We start from the raw sequence: 21,384 nt of genomic DNA on the forward strand, positions 1-21,384 counted from the left end.
CTGCCCATGATTTTTTTTGTTTACTGATATTTTAAAAACGGTTAAAGTTTTAAAAAAAATAGGGCTTAATATTCTATACAATTATTATGAAATAATTATGTATTATTATGTAAATATTATTATCGTTATATTTTACATGTAAATCATATCAAATAGCCAATTATCTTTTTCTGTAAAAAAATAAATAATTTAATTTAAAATGTTAGTCCTGTCTCATACCAATTTAGTGTCAATTACTAATTTAATTGAAAAATTAATTATTACAGGAACTTGTATTATAATTACCGAAAGATCAATGCCAGTTTGTGAAATAAGTTCACAGATTTTTATATTTTAAAAAATTTTTAAATAATCAATCTCATAAAAAAAATTTGTAATTTTAAAATGTCTAATAAAGTTGGTTTATAATTAATATAATTTAAACGTATTATTATTCGTATCTAGTCTATTTCTAAATTTCATTTTTTAAATTTATTTGAAATTTAATTTCTTTTATAATTATATAAACTCTTATATAACTTCATGTTGTACAGACAACACTACACATCATTTACATGTCATACATATCATTCTCATCTCATTGGACCTAGGTGGGGGGGGGGGTTGTTTATTGTTCTTAAGTTGAACAGATTGTAACGTACACAATCGAAAAATTAAAAAGAAAATAAATATACGAGTATATATATTTTTAATTGTCTTCTTTATCTAACTTCTTTATATAAATATTGAGCTTCACGGGGAATTTATTTAGCTAATCCGATTCTTACTTATATAAGCCAGTTTTTAGTTCTCTATGTCTGTATATCACTTGAAATGATTAATTAAAAATATAATATCTATTTGATTTTCTTAAATTTATTTTCATAAATTAATACTAATAAAAATATGTAATAAAGGTTTTTATTTCTTAAAATTAATGTTTTTATTTATATTTTATTATTATTTTTATTTTACGTAATTAAGTAATTTCTTCTTATTTTGTTCTTGTTTTAAATGTTACGTGATGGTTGTTGGTTTCATATATAAAGCTTTACGTCCGTGGCTATTTATCTGACCAACTGTGCTACAAGGATATTAACACAAATACTGAACGGTAAATTACTAATACAGATAGCTATTTCTGCAATACAACTACAACATTACAGTGCTTCATTTAATTACTTTCCTTTAATAGTTTAGAACTTTGCTTTATTGTAAATAAATTGCTATGTTAAAATTAGTAACATGTTCAATATTAGTGCTATCTAAAATATGCTAACATTATAACTGAGTAATATATATCCAACTATTGAAATTTGTTTAAATTTTGATCCGTTTATTTTCAAATTAAGGAAATAGGAAAGATCTCTCATATACTTCGATTCATAAGGAGGGTATTGTAGAACATACTAAAAACAACTGCATTACAAAATTTAAAAATCAACCACACACATAGCTTTGCTGATCTAAATAATAGTGTACATACGTAAAACACAGAAACAGTTGTTGGAAAATTGATGGGTCAAAGAGAACCAAGTTGCATTAAAGGATTATTTGCTTTATAAAATTAACCGAATATTACTATGCTTTTATTGACAGCTAAGAATGTTTATTATAGTCATAAAATATTTTTTTAAGAAGAGTTACAATGACGTATATGTCACGTACGGTACATTAATATATATAAATACTTTGTGTCATTTTCATACATCCTGGCCTTCTTGTTTTAATTAAATTTTATTGTTTTCTGTGTTTCCTTTATTTTATTTATTATAAAAAATAAACTCTTCTTTTATTTTATTACATTACTTTTCTACGTAAAGGTATTTTATGTATTTCTAGTTATAGTACGGATGCATAAAAAAGAATGTTAGGTATTTAATTTGTTATAGTATCTTTTGGATGAGGTTTACAGTGTTTATTTTAGACTGGAATTGAATAAAAATAAAACAGTTTTAGTTGTGCGCATGAACATAGATTGATTTCCTCTCTGCTGAGGGCGTTCGGGTCCAGCAGATTGCTGGACCCTGATGACGTATTGAGGACCTTCTAGGTTTGTGAGGTAGGGTGCGATTCAGGGGGACTATGCGTGGGGCGCATACCTGGACCCAGACTTGGTGATAGGGAGGGGAAGGGTAGCCCTCTTGGGGAGTGTCACCATGGCAACCGGGAGGGATGTCGTGATGTCTTAATGATCCAAGAGGGACCCCATTGGGAGATCAACTTCAAACTGCACTAAGAGGGGCTAGTCTTCAGCCATTTCACTTACGACCGACCGAAGTAACGTCTTCCAGTTGCTCTCAAATGTTAAAAAAAAAATTAAAAAATTTACACTGAGATTGATTCCCTTAATATCCACTTCACAGCACCACTAACAAAGATGGCGACTCTTGAACGGAAAGCCTTCTGTGTTTTGAAGTTTGCAAAATGTGAATTTGTAGTTAAAACTTATCGTATATTCTATTGAAAATGTGATTGCGATAATCTTCCTAGTTAGTAACATAACTAGTCGATGGCATAATCAGTTTGAAACGAATGGATGTCTGTGTAAAGGAAAGAGTTCGTGACCAAGGGTGTCTGAAGAAGAAAATGTTGAACTGGTCAGGAAGCGCAGCCTAAAATCCTGTTAGGAGGGCCAACTGCAATGTAGTAATGCCGGCAGTCACAATATGGAATGCTTTAAGGAAAAGCTTTCGTATGCGTCCATACCGTTTATATATGTTATAGGCTTTCAAACTTTGGAATTGAAATGTAACAGGATGAATATGACGAGTTTATTTATCTTATTGTGCTTGATATGTTGAGTCAATATATCGTTTTAGTGGAAAAAACATATAATGTCCTATCTGAGGATCAGAAAATCCCAATGAACTCTTACAATACGAAAGAGACTTTTAAAAATTAAATCTGTTCAGTGAAATAAACCAACGCAGAAGCCCTTTTTTACGCTGAAGCAAGCGTAAAAAGTATTGGAGTACTATATTTTTTTTTTTTATATTGTAACGATTATACTATGTATAAAATACAAATAATTCACTCCATGCTAAAAGTAAAATAACCATCAAGAAATTCCCCTAAAGTATTATAATTAAAATCATTTTATTAAAAATTACCGTGTACATTATCTTGTATTGCAAATAGGTATTGCGTTTTACTAGGTATTTGTTGTGTTGGAAAAATAATTTTTAAAGGAAGAAGTAAAGGAAACATGGGGAGGGAACAATATATTACAATGCGTATAGAAAGTTATATTTGGGTCGTTTGATAATGTCCTGAAACTTTAAGCCCTGAAACTTTAAGAGCTGTGTTTTGAAGTTTAGTTAAAATTTTTAAATACCGGTCAGGTGGTAAACCCCATACTTTCACGTCAACTCTTATTAAAGGATCGATTAGGGCTTTAAACATTACTAAAAAGAACCAGTAAATAAAAGTTAAAAGTACCAATACAATAACTTTTGACAATGGAGTTATTGCGAAACGCGTCAACATGTAACAAAAGAATGAAGCTAAGAAAGTACTCAGTATAGAAATTACTAAAGTAGTTTATATGGGAAGACATTTTTACACTATTATTATTTACACAGATATTAATAACTTTAGTGTCATTAACACGTTCTGTTTTTCTATTTGGCTACTATGGACACCGTTACAACTCTTTCTCCTTATTCTGTTGTTTTTTCTGTATTCTGTATTCGTCACTTCACCGAGTTGTTTCTTTTTCTTCCGATCACTTTAACTTAATTCCTAATTTTTTATTTTGTTTTGGAAACTTCAATTTCTTTTATTTGTAATTTTCTAAAAATTTCTCTACACCAGATTTTTCTTACAAAAATTTGTTTTTTTTTTTCAAGCTTTTAAAGAACTCAAATATTTTCTTTTTCAATCTATTTTTATCTTTTATTGAAAAATCGGTGGTAAGTTTTATCACCTTAATTTAAATATAAAACAACATAAATAATTTTTTTTTTTTTTAAATATTTGTTCCATTTATAAGTAGTATTAATTTAGGTTAGAATTTAAGAAGTGCATTAGAGCGAATAATTAGTTATAAGGGAATATTATTGTCGTTAGTTTGGCGGAACTGATGTAATAGTAAATTGAAAGAGACGACATTATAAACTAAAATAAATTAGTCCTCAAGTATTACAAGTACTATTTGCTGTTTGTATTGGATTACCTAATTTCGTTTAAAGATAGGCAGCTAACAATTTTGTCCTTGAATGAAAATTGTTATTCAATTGTTATTTTAAACTAGCATTATTTATATGCAGATATACCGTACTGAAAGACAAAACTAATTTAAGTACAATTACTAAATTGTTTATCTAATAATAACGATTTTAAACGAAGTTTTTGCAAATTGGTACATTTTTATTTTAATTAGAGTGATATATATATTTTTTTTCATAATATATTTAACGCTTTACAACACATTGCCGATTAATTTAAATCTCAATAATTCGCTTTATCTACGACACACACATATATATATTTATTGGTATCTGTGTGTTTGTTACTTCTACGCAAAAACTGATCAAACGATTCAGGTGAAATTTTGTAGGAACATAACTTTCATATCTGGACAGAACATAGAACTATCATGTTTCGAAATATTTCACCATTTCAGGATTGTGGCCGTTTTAATGATTTGTTTATCATTTTAATGCATTTTAACGTATATTACCATAATAATAAAAATTTTGTTTTACGGACGATGATATTAAATTTAGGAAATCACATATTAATTGTCTGAAGAAGTTAATATTAACATAAAAATATATATAGATAAATACACAATATACGTATACTGATAAATATACATAATATCTTTTGATATACACAACGAATTGAATTACATTTAATAATAGAAATGGCGATTTCCGTGACTGATTGGTAGCGTCTCAGCTTTTCATCCGGAGGTACTGTGTTTGAATTCCGATCAGGCATGACATTTATTACACGCTAAAAATCTCCATTATTATGACCAAAGCAGGCGATGCTCGTAATCTCAAAAAAAAAAAAAAAAGAAATAACAAGAATAATAGAAGTTCTACGTTATTTTTTCATACTTTTTTTTAAATTTATGATTTATAGTTCACCGGGCTGGTCCATTTGTCATCGCGTCGTCACAAATCAGTTGTTTAGCAGCTGATATTTCGAAGTCAAACTTTCTAAGCTTCAAATCCTAGTAAAGGTTTGCTTTTATACGGATTTGAATATTAGACCATTTATACTGTTGAAATTTGGTCTTGCTAGGAACAAAGCCCCCGGATATGATGGTATCACGGTGGAGCTCCTTGTTCGCACCCTGCCCGTAATTCGTGGCCCGTTGACTAGGGTATTCAATAGGTGTTTCGCCGGACATTTCCCGGCTTGTTGGAAGCGAGGTGTTTTAAAGTTGTTATTCAAGGGTGGCGACAAGGATCCCACCGTTACTTCTTCTTACCGTCCTCTGACGCTCTTACCAGTTGTTGGAAAAGTTTTCGAGAAGGTTCTTTACCTCCGCATCAATAGTAGGCTCACTTCGAATCGCATGCTGATGGACGACCAGTATGGCTTTAGACCTGGTAAAAGCACAGAGGATGCGATTATTAGGGTCCTGAATCTGGCTTCGGACAGCGAGTGCAAGTATGTACTCGGTGTCTTTTTGGACATATCCGGGGCATTTAATAACTTGTGGTGGCCCTCTGCCTTGTTTCAATTGCAGAAGCGTGGTTGCACGCAGGAAGAAATTAGTACTCTCTCGAGCTATTTCAGCGACAGAACTGTCGTCCTTCGTGACGGCAGTTCGGAAGTAGGAAAGACCCTGTCTAAAGGATGTCCGCAGGGCAGTGTATTAGGTCCACTCGTCTGGACCATCGAGTTCGATTCTCTCATGCGGTTGCGCTTGCCTGGTGGCTGTCGTGTCGTGGCTTATGCCGACGATGGGCTGCTGCTGGTTGAGGGTAATTCGCGTGCTGAGATAGAGCTTAGAGCGGCACAGGCATGTAGGGTTTTGCGGTTGTGGAGTCTTCAGCATAAGATGGTTTTCAGTGCGGAGAAAACCACTATGATGTTTCTGAAGGGCCGTTTAGCTGCAACTCGCCATCCGCGGGTTGTGATGAACGGTCGTTCAATTAGGTATGTCACCCTTCAGAAGTATCTGGGTGTTATCCTTGATGAGAGGCTTCTCTTCAAGGAGCACCTCCAGTATGTGGCGAAGAAGGCAGTTGATGCTTTCTTCGGAGTCCGAAGAGTGGTCAATCCTGATTGGGGGTTGAATTTCCGTACCATGCGGATTCTTTATAAAGGCGTCTGTGAGGCCATTATGTTGTACGCTGCGCCCGTCTGGGCTCATCGTTTGCGGCACCAATGTTATAGGGACATTCTATTACGAGCCCAGCGTCTTCTTTTGTTAGCGGTTGTCGGTGGTTACAGGACTGTCTCGCGAGAGGCGGTAACTGTGATTGCAGGCATCAAACCTGCGGATATTTCGGCTACGGAACGTAGCCAGCGGTATGTTGCTAAGAAGGCTGGCCTTCTTACTACTGGGCGTATGCGTGAGATCGAAGACCAAGGTTTTGACTCTTGGCAAGATAGGTGGACTGCTTCTGTAACTGGTCGTTATACGCATGGTATATTCCCCGATGTTAGGGAGTTGCGAGCAATTAGCTGGGTATCCCCCAATCGGCATACCACTCAGTTCCTTTCAGGACATGGTGCTTTTAGGGAGAAATTGGCTAAGTTTAGGTTGGTTGATTCCGGCTTCTGTCCGGACTGTAGGGTCGATGAAACTGTGGACCATGTCCTCTACATATGTCCCCGGTACGAAGCTGAACGTACCAGAGTTAGTAGGGAGCTCGAGAGAGTAAACTCAGTTTTGGATCTACGAGTCAACTGGAGGACTCGTAGTGAGTGGAAAATAGTTGCTGGCTTCCTTCGCTTCCTCGCCCTGAGCAGGACCGCCGAAGGAATTTAGTAGGTGTTAGGAACCTGGGTGGCTAGGGACCGCCTGGGCAGTTGACTGGCCGAAGGTAGGCGCTTAGGCAGCGTGCCTCGGTTAGAAGTATTGTGGTATGCATTGAATTAGGCTGTCGGCGGAGTTGCGGCCGTTGTCGGTGGGCCGGACTATTCATGCCCGGCGGGTGCGGTTGCGCTCCGACGAGGGCGTTTTTGAGCCGAAATCACTGTTGTTGGGGCTTCTCTGGGTGCCGCTCCGGCGGTACGTAGGGGAGTCTCGGCGGCAATTGCGAAGGATGGTGAATGTCACGCGGGACTCCGCGATGGCCTGTGCGGGGGTAGGTGTTAAATCTCCTCTCCCGGGCGGACCGGAGCGGAGTCAGATATTAACTCATTTTGAGTATTAAGCGGGGTTCTTAAGGGAACTAGGTCTAAATTTCGATGTACAAACTTTAGTGGGAAGTTTATAATGAGGTTGTTAGTGCGGATCTGAGACATTCAGAAAGTGGCTCTTTATAGTAGGATCTAGGCGCGGGGTCTTCTTTCCGCGGTTAGGTTTCCTAGCTTAGTTCTTGAGGGCGACGTGGTAGCTGCAGGTGTCCGTTGTCTTCATTCTGAAGGCATAAACACGTAAATCTATCTCGGGGTGAACTTTTACCGATGTAGATGTCCCTCGGGGCATCTGCATCGGTGGCATCTCAGCGGGGCCTAGACTGAAAGCTATGTGGCAAAATCAGTTTGAGGGCGAGAAGAAGTCCTCCGTTAAAGCCACTACTGGCTAGGAACGGAGGGGGTGGTGTAGCGACCGGACACGCTACGAGGTGGGTTCTTCTCCCCTCGGGGGGGAATCGAGATGTTGAAATTTGGTCCTCCGTTGAAAGCCATTGCTGGCTAGGAAAGGGGGGGAAAAGAGATGTTGAAATTTGGTGGTTGGGATTCAATTAATTATACATCTGAGGAATAGTTGATAAGTTGATAAGACTCATTTCAACTATTAAATGTGTACAATTTACGTCATGTACACAAATGGTCCTCACCTCACTGAGCCTTAAACGGGTTGCTTATTTTTTAATATTTGAACAGATTGTAACGTAAATATTGAAAAAATTGAATAATTAAAAAAGGTTTATTATGATGTATGCAGTAGTGAGGTTGGTGAGATTTTAACAGTGGTATTCATTACGGATTTCATAAAAATAGTTAAAATTACGTAATGATTGAATTAGTAGATTAATGGTTATCGGAAACAAGTGAAAAAGAGTTGTTGTCGCTTTATATAGTACTGAAATATAAAATGCGTTTGGAAAGTTCCTGAGCACTGGAATTATGGAATCGTAATGACGAAACTTTTTAGTTTTTACTCTGTATCTTTATTTCATTATTCTATACAAAGGGATGTTATAATAACTGGAACAGTTTATAAAAGTTGTTGAATTCCGTTACCAAGGACATTCCGTAAAAACGTCATTGACCTGTTAGCTGTGTGCGCTGTGGCACCACCTGGTTGGAACCAACCATGATTGATATCCACTTCTTTTAACTGACTAATGAAGTTTGTTAAAACAGCACAATAACGGTCACTATTAATTTTATTTTCAAAAAAAATTGGACCCACAATACGCGTTCTACTCACGCCGACCCAGACTGCAATTTTCGTTTTCTTTAAAGATTGTTTTTCCAATTCATGGCGATTAGTTGTCGACTACAGACGTGTATTTTGTGAGTTAATATGCCCTCCCAGATGAAAAAACGCTTCAACTGTAAATAACGTAATTTTTGAGGATGCCTGTGGAATTTTTGTCAATAAAACTTTTAAACCATTGAAATATTTCAGTTTTTTGGCATGATTTGTAGTTTTTAGTTCTTTAACATACATTACGTTGTAAGGGAAAAGTTTAATTTCTTCTCTTACAGCTTTACGTGCGGTAGCAAATCTGATATCTTGCTGCTGCAATTTGATGGCCATAGCATCCGAATTATCAAACAGATTCTGTTCGTTTAGTTTAGATGGTCTTCCACTTCGATCAGTATCTTCAACAGAGACTGTTGCCAGACATTTATCGATAAGAGGTCAGAGACTGCAATGCAGTGTAAAAAAAGAATATTTGCAAACGTTTCAGAAAACTTGTTCTTTACTAAGTCAATATAAGTCAACTTCACGAAAGACGTGTTCACCGAGAAAAATGCGTTCCTCTACCGAAACAACCATTACGTTTCTTGGCACTATTGATTCCGATAAACGAAACATAGAACGTAACGAAGAAAGTTCAGTCACAACTCAACAAATGATGACTTGGTTTTTTACTGAGCAACGCCAAATGAACCCACAGGGCAACCAACCTAACGCCGAACGAACAGAATGTATCATATAATTCTAAAACATGCTGCACAGCGACTTCCAGCATTGTAGAATGAGTGACATTAGTTTTCCAAAACAGTTATTTTACTTTTAAAAAGTAGAAAAATAAAAATAGGATGGCAAAATTTAGAAAAGTCTAATAATGATTAGAGAAAAATAATAACACACGGAATAAAGTTTTGAAAAACCAAAGAACAGCTCCAGAAAATATAGAGAAGAGCAAAACAAGCACTCTTGGAAACAATGAAAACGTACTAGAAACAAAGGAAAGAAAAGGAAATGTAACGAGATCTAAAGAAGTCTAATCAAAAGAAGAAGTAGTGAGATTGTAGAGGTTCGAATAATGGTAAATATTCCTAGGGTCATAAGAAATATACAGTTAAAATTTCGTAATGATTGGTTCAGTAGTTTTCGAGATTATCTGGTATACGATTTGAATATCATACAAACAATTTTTATGATACCAAGATGAAAAGAAATATGTAGGTGATATGATTAATAGCATTATTTTTTCTAACTGCCCCCTTTTATTCTGGTTTATATGCTATTATATTATATGCACGTTCTTTTTTATACTCTTATGTTACTTTTTGGGCGAAAATAAATTCATTCTTTGTACAATTGTATCCATTTCACAAAAAAAAAAAAAAATAGATAATTCTAATAATTTAGATGATAATTAAATTTTTACTTTTTCTGATAAAAATAATCGTTGAATTAGAAATCATGTTAATGTTTTTTTAAAAAAAACACTGAATTATCGTTATTGAAATGATGTTGAAAGTTTACAAAAAGTGTTATGTAACTTACTGTACATGTATTTTATCTTTTAGCAGTTTACATGAATGTACAGAAACTGGTGAACGACGATTATCCTTTTTTACAAAAAGCTTTTGATCAGCAGATCGATATCTTTTAATAGGTAGTTTGTTAAAAAAAACTTCCGTTGAAGGATTTCATCAAGATTAAAATATTTCTACTTTCATCCTTCTCTAAGAGCTCTAATAATTTGCAAAATTTTCTTCTTTTGTTTAATTCATCAATTTGTTTTACTAATTATGTTAAAAAATAAATGGCTTTTTTTATTAGTACAATAGAAACTAATTAAAAGAATAAGACTGGTTTCACACAATACAAAATATGTATATGTGTGTGTGTGTGTTTATATACATAAATAGTTTATTAACATTTCATTAGAATTAAATGAAAACAATTCATTGAAACACAGACGATGCACACAAGAATTATTAAAATAATACACACCTAATGAGCCGGATCGTAAATAAAATCTCACAAATGCAGTTAAATACATAGTAAATTATAATTGTTTGTATCAGAAAACTCTACAACCATATTCGAACTTACAAACGTATATAAGACTGTACGAACAAAAAATTATTTAATTAGAAGTAATTTCTCGATTTTAATCATTTTTTAAATTAAAATGAATATTCGATGAGTTATGAATATGCAAATTAAATGAAATCAGAAAAGGATGATGAAGGATGGTCAGAAGACACAGTTTTCCAACTGTATCATGGTTAATGATTAAGTAAATTATAAAGTATTATTAATTGGTTAATTATTTAGTAAAAAGTAATTACTTTTTGGTTATAGTTCATTATTTTATGAAGAAAAACAGTCACACAAATAAATAGTTTTTCAACCATGTTCCTACAGGATTATTTCATACATTACAAATAATATATAATTTTTGTTTTATTTATAATCCTAAAAATAATTAATTAAGAATTTTTTTTCTTCTTTATATATCAACCGTTCGTTCTATCTGAAACAAACACATTGTTGGCCGCCATTTTGGACTGGACGATCATAATTTAGTTTCAGATGTATCATTTATCTCGTCTCATCAAACTCTTTAAAATGACATATCAAATAACAATTAGTCCTATTTGAAATTTTCGAGTTTTCCTCCAATTCCATCACTTACCAGGTGTGTATATATTTATAGAATTTTATATTACATGTATTATTTTGATAATATATTACATATTACCCATGATTATATAGATGTAATCGATACTATTTTTTCTACATTGGTTTCAAACCTTAGATCAGTTTGCAACAATCCAATCTAATTGTCCAACTGTTATTCTTTTCATATATTTCACAGTTGATAACTGTAACTTCTTTAATGTACTCTAACCTTGGCCTTTTTCTGTTACTTTTCCCTTCAAACTTTCTTTCCATCATTAATTTAAGCAATCGTTCGTGCCTTATATTTCCTATAAGTTTACCTCTTCTGCAAACTAAAATTCTCTATTAAACAAATCGACAACCACCCTGCTCAGCTCTTCATCAATCTTAACGCCAACATTTTAGATAATATTAAATATCAAGGCTGTTAAGACTTATCAATAGAAAAAAAATAGTTTAGACTGCGATTTTAAAGTTATTCTGATTGCAGAAAATATAAACTAATACTTTTAATAAGATATGCTTTTATTTCTGGAATATTGCCAATCGGTATTACCAAGTATCTGCTGGAATGTCTTTTTTTAAGGTCTTTGATATAAAGGCCTTGGAATAGTAAAGAGGGCATTTTATTCACAATAAGAATTGGCTTTAAGGAAATATTTTTTTTAAATTTGAAATATTGTTCTGAATATTGTTAGATTAAAGGTTTTTGGCAAAATTCAGTATCGTTTCTCAACTTTTTGAAGTTGACAACTAACTAATGGATATATTTTTGTTAGGATGTTAGTTCCCAGCTCTTATCTTTTTCTTGACCTCCACCTTGGAGCCAGACTGACATTAACATGTACACAGCCCTAAGGAAGATTCAGAAGGAATTTCTCATACCTGCTCTTCTGCCGCGATCGTGGATGCCATGCGCATCGATCCCACAGTCTGCAGCGCAATTCCAATCATTTTCTAACCGGCACGCTTCCTTGTCCTGAAGGAACCGATAGCATAAGGACACCGCGTGTTCCTCGCTATTTTCTTACCCACAATAATCACAATTCGCGGAGGGTCTCACTTACATCTGTGAGATGGTCGACACAGGTATGCATGCCTTAAAACACCCGTTACTAGCAAGGAACTGAGTCAGCTCGTAACCCAGTTTTCCGTGTTTGTGAGGCAGCCATCTCTAGAGATCCGGGACCAGTCTTTGGGTCCATTTTTCCTTCGTCGATTGATCCCATCTCTTCGAGGATTCTCAAACGAGGATAACCAGGTGTGTAAGTTATTACCCTAGCAGCATCGCCTGAGATGGTCTTCCACCCACAGCATACCTGAAGGGAGACCCGGCTAAGCGCTGCCCCTTCCAAGCGCTAGCTCTTGGTGTGTAAGTTATTACCCTAGCAGCATCGCCTGAGATGGTCTTCCACCCACAGCATACCTGAAGGGAGACCCGGCTAAGCGCTGCCCCTTCCAAGCGCTAGCTCTTTTTATTTACCATCACTTTTTATTCCCATTTTAATTAAAACTCTAAAGGGTTGTTGTTCCTAATAATCTTTTAATAATTCTCTTAGACACAATTAATATTATCTACGGTAATTTTGTTTTCCAGTTAGGTACCACGGAAATAGGAGAACTCTAAAAAAAAGATTAAATTAATTTTTATAAATATTTATCGATAAAATATCGATAGAATAAAACATCGATAGATAAAAACATCATAAGAAATTTTTTTTAATGACTAAAGTAAAATGTAAAAGAGAATAACCCTGTTTGTAAGAATAATAGCAGTTCTTTTCAACTTTCATTTCTTAAAGAAGTTTTAAATTTAAAGGATTCGTGCAATATCTGGAAAGCTCATCGATATTTATCTTAGCTTTGGTGATTTTTTTAGTAAAGGATTTTTATATATTGAAAAAATAAAATAATTATTAATACGGCTTTTTATCAATACAAATATCTATCATCATTTTTATTATAAATATAGAAAATTAAAAAAATTGTTGCACCTAGTTTTTTATTTTTTACGGTACAAAAGATTTAATTATAACAAATCGGGTACCCTATTACTCTAAGTGAGCTGGATTGTTACTTATATAAGATAAAATAAAATATACACCGGATGGTTTTTTTTTTAGAAAAAAGAAAGCATTTTAAAGTAGAATTTACGAGTATTATAGTTGAATAGAAATAAAATAAAAGAAAAAAATAAAATAAAATATGAGATCTAACCATGCAGGAGATAAAAGAAAAACACCAGACCGAAACTTACCTTATATTTCGCTAACTCTTTCAACCCAATTTGTTTCACAAGGCGATTGGATGAGTGGGAATTGTATTTTGTTTGTGTGCGTATCTCTCATTCTCTTTCTCACTCTATATATATATAAAATGACAGAGAGAAAGAATGTGGGTGTTCCTGTAAGATATTACAAAAGTGTAAGTGAGAAGGAACATTTTATTTCTATTTTACTTTTTTAGTAAGAAAAGAGTTTTTTTTAGTTCCGTTTCGTAAAAGTTTCTACATGAATTTATTTTTACCTTGAATATGAATGATTATTACATCTTTTACTTTGTATAAAAAAATAAACTTTATTTTTATGCTCAGATTCATTTCTACGATGAATATTTGAATTAATGATTAATTATCACGCTTTAATTATTTCATTCCACTCATCGTATGGTCTGAAATCGAAATTTTACAAACTTAGAACATTAATTCTCTCTTTTTTACATTATTATCGGTTACCTTCTGATATTGTTATTATTAGATTTTTTTTTGTTAATTAAAAATATTTATGTTGTTTTTTAATACTCAATTTTGGAACTGCAAAAACATAATGATATATAAAAAGTTTTATTTTTTCTTTCACGATAAAAAGTTTATTCCGAACCCAACGTAACCCCAACATAAAAAGACTTTATTCTAGGTTTGCCTTAAAATTTATTTAAAGTTATAAAATTTGAATACTGGTGTTGTTATGGAGATTGTAAGTTGAGAAAATCTTGCAAAAAATTTTGTCACCGGTGTTATTTAATTAATATTTTGCCGAACTGACATGAAAACAAACCATCTTAGCATTCTGCTTTGGGATATTTATATTAATGCATTTTTGTTTTCTGATAATTTGATTATTTTAAATAAAAATAAAAATGATTTGCAGCTTAATCTATTTAAATTCCGCACGGTAGCTGAAGATTTAATATTTTTGTGGTTAACGAACTTTTAAGACCAAAAATTGTATTAGAAGAACAAAATCTTAAATAAGGCGGCTCTTTTAAATATGTAAGTTGTTTTCTGTCGTATTATATAAACACGACATTAGAATTAATCTTTTTAGGTTGGAATGTGGAACTGTAAAGCTAAACCTAAAGAGTAAGGCGAGAATTGGTAGCTAGCTAAAGTAGTACACCAGTGCTATTATATGGTTATAAAACATGAGTTTTAAAATTTTAATTCTGAGCTCTAGACAGGCTGCCCAGATGACTTCTGAGGAGTGGCAAGGGTGTTTCTTGGTCTAGATATAGTTAGAAAAAGCTTTTGAAAATATTTAAATATATTTTTCTATTCATGACAAGATTTTGCTTACGTAGAGAATAGGCCATAACCTTTTCTTTTTTTTTTGAAAAATAAAATATAATTTAAATAATGTTTTAAATATTATATTTTAAATATAATTTTTAATTTTCAATGACTGCAAAATTGAAGATTTTATAAAAAGGCTGACAACACAGTTGTAGGACTTTCTCGTCACTCGGCAAGCCACGTTCTGATTGTTTCTGATGAATGACTTAGACAACTTAATTAAAAATATTTATCATTTTATTTAAATGTAATATTTTTTCATTTATTTAATTCAATGATTTTAACTAAATCGCACGCGCATACCGTATTTAATTCGCGCAGATGTGGCGTTACTAGCGGCGACAGTCGACACTAACTAAATTAATGGGATTTTACAACTTATAAAAAATTTCGTTCGTACCGTCAGCAGACTGGTGTAGCCACGGGGCTTAACGTACCAGTAAGGAGTCAACCGGGTGATTTAGTTTGAGACCTAACCAGAACGAGTTACTTTTTTACACTTTAAATATTATTCATTTACCCAATTGTACCACTCAGATGTGACGTCACAACAGCAACAGTATTTATTAGGGTGCGGATGCGATTTTGAAAAAAAACCTTTTTTTCAAATATTATTATTTTTTTAATTGTTAGGAAATGTGTTTAAGAAAGCTCTGATCTTAATTAGGCGAAATCTTTAGATATTGAGTGTGAGATTGCTCTATAGGCTCACCCTCGTGACTGTTAATGTTTAAAATTTAATTGAATCAATACTGCACATATAGAAGTAATCTGACCAAGTTTGGTCAAAATCGGTCGAGTAGTTCTGGAGATATAACGTAATTTAGAGGCCAAAACCGAAAACAAACACGTACATACGAACATTAACATCGGGAAAATTTCCATCCGGTATTTTGGGTTCTTTTAGGTGTCAAATCGTAAAGATTAGGCGAAAACTGCATATATCGAAATTGGATATATTTAAATAAATGATAAATATTTTTAATTAAGTTTAGGTATGTGCGTGTAAGCCGCTCATCAACAAAACAGGTCACAGTTTTAGGACTTTCCCAGAATGCGGTTTTAGCCGCGTGACGAGAAGGTCCTGTAACTGTATGTTACCTTTTTTATATCATAATATTCATGTATTAATATTTTTTTTAACATTGTTTGCTTTTATTCCAAACCCTCAGTGCACTTTTATGTTATATTATTAATAAATTATCACCCGATAAAAATATGACTTAAATTATGGAAATCACAAAGCCCGAATTATAAAATTCAATACAATTCACGAAAAAAGTTAAACGTAAAATAAAGTTTGCCTGTTATCAATGAAACATTGAAATGAATTTGTATTTTTCATAATATGGTCATGTACTCAGCCGCCTGTGATCATATTCTTGTGATCTGTTATAATTCAAAATCAAACGTTCCGATACTGGAAAATTTACGAGTGCACTCCTGATGGCTGTGTAATAATCAAAATGATCAATATTTAGACGTTCATCTAACTCAGTTGATTTTTGGAGCTTAATCTTGTTTTTTTCAGTTAATTTTAATAATTCTTTATCGTAGCTATTTATTTCTGTTAAATATCACTTCAAATAATTACACAAAATGAAATTTTAAGTACTTTTCATAAATCAGGAAAATTCCTAATTATGACGACAATATGAAAATAAAATGATTTAAACTGTTATATGTAACATTACAAATTAACCAATCGTCTCAGAAGTAGTCGACCTGAGTTTTTCAAGATTACAAATTTACCGGTAGTTACATTAGACTGATAAGTCGCTCGCTAATGACTTTAATCATTAATGAGACTATAAAACAAAGGATTGAAAAAAAGACCTTTCAAATTATTATTTTTAATCAGAAAGTAATAAAGATTTGATTTGATTAGTATTAAAGAACTGATTTATGTAGGCAGAAAAAGATCTCATGTGGACACCACATGACTTCCTTTACGCCTATTAAATTACATTTACACATTTTTTGCTGCACTTCACATAAACTTATTTCATTTGAAAGTGAGATACGATCCTTTAATAAAGTGACAGTTACATAATTGCTTTGAGCTGGACACAACATGCATCACATGTTTTGTGGTGTCCGTATCACCATTTTATATTAATTTATATATTATACTACTTTCTCAAGTAGTTATGTGGTGTAAGTGAGAACGTGTCAAATCCGTAACCATGTCACATCGGTTCGAATCCGACTTCATATTCACATATTTTAATTTTTTTTTTTTTGTCTCCAGTCATTTGACTGGTTTGATGCAGCTCTCCAAGATTTCCTATCTAGTACTAGTCGTTTCATTTCAGGTATACCCTCTACATCCTACATCCCTAACAATTTGTTTTACATATTCCAAACGTGGCCTGCCTACACAATTTTTCCCTTCTACCTGTCCTTCCAATATTAAAGCGACTATTCCAGGATGCCTTAGTATGTGGCCTATAAGTCTGTCTCTTCTTTTAACTATTTCCAAATGCTTCATTCTTCATCTATTTGCCGCAATACCTCTTCATTTGTCACTTTATCCACCCATCTGATTTTTAACATTCTCCTATAGCACCACACTTCAAAAGCTTCTAATCTTTTCTTCTCAGATACTCCGATTGTCCAAGTTTCACTTCTATATAAAGCGACACTCCAAACATACACTTTCAAAATTTTTTTCCTGACGTTTAAATTAATTTTTTATGTAAACAAATTATATTTCTTACTGAAGCCTCGTTTAGCTTGTCCTATTCGGCATTTTATATCGCTCCTGCTTGTCCATCTTTAGTAATTCTACTTCCCAAATAACAAAATTATATTTTAATTATTAATTATTTATTAATAATTATTAACCTGTGTAAAATTTTTTGAATTAATATGAGAAGTACACAAAATTTTTATTTCACTAATAATTTCTGATTTTTTCATATTTTTAATTTTATAATTTTATGTTTTAATTATTATTTATTGTAATTTTTTTTTACAATAATTGGTGTTGTGTATTGGTGCCATACGCTAAATAAATAAATAAAATAGATTAATAATTGTTAATAAATCAATATATTTAAATTAAAAACACAAAAGTTTTCAAAAAATATATGTATATGAAGTCGGATTCGAACCGATGTGCCTTCCCCTTGTAAGATCAAAATATTTCATTAATTAAAATTTCATTTCGTAGTAACTGTGGTACCAGTGAAAATAAGTACCACTTATGATATATTGTTAAAAAGCTCTCAACAAGCAGTTTTGTTACTGCAGTTAAGACAAAGTCCAAAATCCAGATCTTCTGAATTTTGGGGTTTTTATGGACACTTTGCGTCTAGTTGACTGCAGTCGAAAGGGAAGGTGTACAACTAGATGTTACAACAGTCCTAAATCGAAAATTTCGACATCCTACGGCTAATCGAGTTAATATCATACGAGCTAATTTCAGTTATGCGAGATACATACGTTCATGTATTCTTACGTTCGTACAGACATCACGCCGAAACAAGTCAAAATGAATTCAGGGATGATCAAAATGGATATTTCCGTTGAAAACTGAAACCCGAAATTTTTCACGGTCTCAATATTTCCTGTAGTTCGTACAAGGAAGTAAAGAAAGATACTATAATTAAACTTCTTTTGTAAAACTAATTCAGTTATTTACGAATATTACTTAGTAATTATTATATTTTGTGCTACATTTGTCTGAATGTGTTTTAATAAAGAGATTACTTTTTTAGTTAAATCGTATTAAATCTATTATGTAAATAATATTTTTTGTCATATTTAATTGTGTACGTTAATTAATTTATTTTACTATCTTTTGTTATTAAAATTGTTAAAACGTAAAGTGAATTCTAATAAAAACTAATTTTATCAGATTCAACATTTTGCGTGATCATAAACTTTGTCTCAAAACAAAAAAAAAGGTACTCGTTCATTAATTTTACCGTGCTAAATAATATTTGGATCACTATTTTTAAAAACAATGGGATTATTCAAAGATAATATATATTCCTTTATACATCATAAATCTAGAGCTATGAAATTAATCTAATATTAACAAATAAATGATGTTTACATTTAGATCATCAAAATAAAGGAACATCGATGTAATAGAAAATTTGCAAGTTTATCGGCGCCTCCAGCCAATAAATCTCATGTGAACTCCAATGTGCGATATTATCGTGAAGAAATATAAAAGGAAAAAACAGAAATATTTAAACATTTTTTAATAAATGATTATTGTATAAAATTGTTATAGTCCTTTTATTTTACATTTTTTTCAAATTTAACATTTTTTTCAAATTTAACATACATCCCACTACTATTACTTTTATCCAATGATAAAATAACAATGATTACTTTTATCTTTAGAGCTATGCTGCAAGAATGGTCGTCAGCCAAATTATGTGGTATGAGTTTTTAGTTTTTCTCGACGTCTCTCGACGCAGGAACCCCCAGGCAAAAATATTGAGAGGTAACATTCGTGTGTACGAACGTATGTTTGTGTAATAGTGTGTTTGAAGTTTCTGATTGGTTGATAAATAGACTGGAAATTTTGAAACTTTTGACTCGATGAACTGATTTTAATAAAATCAGGCACTGAGACTCAGAGCAATTTTTTGTTAAAAATTTGGGGTCATAATATCCAGGGTGTGGGATAGATAATTTCTTTGAGATCAATTTTCTCAACATTTTGGAAACATAAACATATACTGAACTTTATATTAAGCTTAACCTGCGTAAATGTTTATCTTACCATTTTAAAAAAATGCTTTCTCACAAATTCTCCCCCTCCCTAAAACTCAAAAAAAGGTATTGTTCAGGCAGCACTGATGTCTGGCACCTTGTGATGTTAAATATCAGCTTTTCCTTCTTTTCAACAAAATTTGTTTGTATTTTATTAAACGTGTGTTTTTATTCATTAATTGTTAGTGCATAACACGCAACCATACGATACGGCCTAGTCGCCAAGCTTGTTGGATTCAATCTTATTATATTATTGTAAGATGTGTTAAATTATGACGGGCAGTATGTTGGGACAAAGTTCCTTACGATTCACTCGGCTCCTGACGAGTCACACAGCTCCTGACGATTAACTCGGCTCCTGACAATTCACACAGCTCCTGGCGATTCACTCGGCTCCGTACCGCTCAAAGCTCCTGGCGGTTCACTCGGCTCTATCTACACTATATAAGCCGGCTCAGCACTAGAATATAGTTACTCTTGTAGAGTCTAGTCTCGTCTTGGCCTCGTCTCAGTCTCGTCTCGATCTATCGTTTTAAGACTCATATTGTTCAGTCAAAATTTACACATCAAACAGTAGACATGTACAATTGTTAATTCGAATCAGTATTTGTTTTATTTACATAAACGAAACAGGTATTTTTTTTGTATTTGTTGTATATTTTTTATCAGAATTTTTTTATGTCTTTCTAAGCATAGTAGTAGTTCAAATGGCCCAAAAAAATATTTTGGTGGCAATGTTGGGAAATGGGATAGTCGGTCAAAGTTTAAAAATATCGATTTTAAAATTTTTAAAACATTTTTTAGCTTATTTAAAATTTTACTAATAATAATATTACAATAAAATTTCATCATAATTCATACCCTCACATTTAAAAAGTATATCTTAGGTAATTTTCTATTAGTTTTATATTTTTCAGTTAAAATGTTTTTTAGTTCCTTCCATAAGGTAGTAAACGTAGACGAATCAAAAAACTTACTTCGAAGGTGATTTTGGAGGTAGGGAGGAGAAAAATGTTAAAAAATTATAGATTTCTTAAACTTATTTATTCATCATTATTTTTCCATTACATAAGAATAAATAACCAATGCTAGGAAAGTTAAAAACGTTTTTTATCAGCTTCTTATAAATTATTTTCTTGTTTATTCTTAATTTAATGTTTACTTCACGATTGAAATCTCAGTGCACGTTAAAAGTAAATTTACTCGTACAATCAATAAGAGTAGAATTTTGTTACGTTTTTACTTCATCTGGGGTATCCCAAGAATTTAATTTAGGACCTGCAATGAACACTTTATTCACCCCGTTAGTTCATTATTATTAGTCAAATTTTTTGCTCCATTAAGCTATAAGTTTACTTGTTTTCTTGTCTCAGAGGTTACCTAAACATTCAAAAATAGAAAACATGTTTTGCGTAGTCCCAAATATCTCTATCACTTTATAACTCGATTTTCATGAAATTTGTAAAAATCTTTGGCTTGTTATACTTTTTGAAAATTGTATTAACTATTTCTTGAAATTATTTATTTTTAATCAAATTTGATAAAGTTCGAATCTAATTTACGTTATGTAAAATAAAAAAAATCGAAATTAGGAAATGGAGATCTAATTCTAATGAACGGAAATTTTTAAATTGAATTTTGATAAATAAAGTGTTGTAAAACGTTCTATAAGCCTTTAATTTGTGACCGTATAAATACTGGAAATGCACTTTAGTGCAAATTATTCAATCGGTTTTATTGCACTTAGTGAGTGAGCCTTATTCTATTTAGTCACGTAAAAATAAGCACAAAATGCTCTCTTCTCATTCATTGATACATTGATGATATATTAATATTTAATATTGGTTTATCACTATAATTACGA

This window comes from Lycorma delicatula, chromosome 12, assembly GCF_047948215.1.
Source record: "Lycorma delicatula isolate Av1 chromosome 12, ASM4794821v1, whole genome shotgun sequence".
NCBI classification, from domain to species: Eukaryota; Metazoa; Arthropoda; class Insecta; order Hemiptera; family Fulgoridae; genus Lycorma; species Lycorma delicatula.